Here is a 2,500-nt window from a genome sequence, read left to right as displayed (position 1 = left end):
AGAAATCCCTCGGAATGGGAAAAAACGGGTCATTTTCGTGTCGCCACATTGCATGCGAACCGCATGAAACTTCCAGAGGCATTTGCAGCAGGAATGCATGTGCACTCAAAAAATGTGATATTTTTCACGGAGAGACCCCGTGAAACGCTAGAAGTGGGCGGGGATGTCTCTCTTGTGGCTCACGGGGCTGTTAGGGTGGCACAGAAATCCCTCGGAATGGGAAAACGGGTCATTTTCGTGTCGCCACATTGCATACGAACCGCATGAAACTTCCAGAGGCATTTGCAGCAGGAATGCATGTGCACTCAAAAAAGTGAATATTTCTCACGGATAGACCCCGTGATACGCTAGAAATTGGCGGGGATGTCTCTCTTGTGGCTCACGGGGCTGTTAGGGTGGCACAGAAATCCCTCGGAATGGGAAAACGGGTCATTTTCGTGTCGCCACATTGCATGCGAACCGCATGCAACTTCCAGAGGCATTTGCAGCAGAAATGCATGTGCAGTCAAAAAAAAATTGATATTTTTCACGGATAGACCCCGTGAAACGCTAGAAATTGGCGGGGATGTGTCTCTTGTGGCTCACGGGGCTGTTCGGGTCGCACAGAAATCCCTGGGAATGGGAAAACGGGTCATTTTCGTGTTGCCACATTGCGTACGAACCGCATGAAACTTCCAGAGGCATTTGCAGCAGGAATGCATGTGCACTCAAAAACTTCTATATGTTTCACGGATATACCCCGTGAAACGCTAGAAATTGGCGGGGATGTGTCTCTTGTGGCTCACGGGGCTGTTAGGGTGGCACAGAACTCCCTCGGAATGGGAAAAGGGGTCATTTTCGTGTTGCCACATTGCATAGGAACGCCATGAAACTTCCAGAGGCATTTGCAGCAGAAAGGCACGTGCACTCAAAAATTTTAATATTTTTCACGCATAGACCCCGTCAAACGCTAGAAGTTGGCGGGGATGTCTCTCTTGTGGCTCACGGGGCTGTTAGGGTCGCACAGAAATGCCTCGGAATGGGAAAACGGGTCATTTTTGTGTGGCCACATTGCATAGGAACGGCATGAAACTTCCAGAGGCATTTGCAGCAGGAATGCATGTGCACTCAAAAACGTCTATATTTTTCACGGATAGACCCCGTGAAACGCTATAAATTGGCGGGGATGTCTCTCTTGTGGCTCACGGGCGCTGTTAGTTAGGGTCGCACAGAAATCCCTCGGAATGGGAAAAGGGGTCATTTTCGTGTTGCCACATTGCGTACGAACGGCATGAAACTTCCAGAGGCATCTGCAGCAGAAATGCATGTGCACTCAAAAACGTCTATATTTTTCACGGATAGACCCCGTGAAACGCTAGAAATTGGCGGGGATGTGTCTCTTGTGGCTCACGGGGCTGTTAGGGTCGCACAGAAATCCCTCGGAATGGGAAAACGGGTCATTTTCGTGTTGCCACAATTGGCATACGAACGGCATGAAACTTCCAGAGGCATTTGCAGCAGAAATGCATGTGCACTCAAAAACGTGAATATTTTTTCACGGATAGACCCCGTCAAACGCTCGAATTTGGCGGGGATGTTTCTCTTGTGGGTCACGGGGCTGTTCGGCTTGCACAGAACTCCCTTGGTCCACCTGATTCGTGCATACAGGCAGCAACTAAAACTCTGTAAACCTGCTGTGAGGACATCTAAACAGTGGACCAGTGAGGCTGTGGAAGATTTGCGGGCGTGCTTAGACTGTACTGACTGGGATATGTTCACGACTGCTACCAATAGTCTGGATGAACTCACAGAGGCTGTGTACATCAGCTTCTGTGAGGACTGCTGTATCCCAACACGTACCAGGGTGAACTTTAACAACAACAAGCCCTGGTTCTCAGCAAAGCTCAAAAGGTTGAGGTTGGAGAAGGAGGAAGCGTTTAGGAGTGGGGATAGAGACAGATTCAAGGAGTCGAAGAACAGGTTTAGCAAAGCGGTGAGAGAGGCTAAACGACTGTACTCAGAGACACTAAAACACCAGTTCTCTACTAACGACGCTGCTTCTGTCTGCCAAAGGGCTCAGGCACATCACCAACTACAAACCCAGAGCGCCCCACACCACTAACGACTCCCGCCTAGCCAACGACCTGAACGAGTTCTACCGTAGATTTGAAAGACAATTGGACTGTCCTGAACCACCCCTTCCCACCCAAGAGGCCCCATCCCCCACCCATACTACAGAAACGACTCTCTCCTTTCAGGAGGGAGAAGTTAATGGGCTTTTCAAGAGGCAGAATCCACGCAAAGCAGCCGGGCCGGACTCTGTCTCTCCAGCCACCCTCAGGCACTGCGCTGGCCAGCTGTCTCCGGTGTTCACCAACATCTTTAACACCTCCCTGGAGACATGCCATGTACCAGCCTGTCTCAAGTCCTCCACCATCATCGCTGTGCCCAAAAAGCTAAGGCCAACAGGACTAAATGATTACAGACCGGTCGCCCTTACATCTGTGGTAATGAAGTCTTT

The sequence above is a fragment of the Petromyzon marinus genome, unplaced genomic scaffold, assembly GCF_048934315.1.
Source record: "Petromyzon marinus isolate PM22_M1 ecotype Great Lakes invasive population unplaced genomic scaffold, UKy_Petmar_22M1.pri1.0 PM_G_Scaffold_73, whole genome shotgun sequence".
Classification (NCBI taxonomy): domain Eukaryota; kingdom Metazoa; phylum Chordata; class Hyperoartia; order Petromyzontiformes; family Petromyzontidae; genus Petromyzon; species Petromyzon marinus.
The sequence above is the reverse complement of the archived record's forward strand: the minus strand, read 5'-3'. Positions refer to the sequence as shown.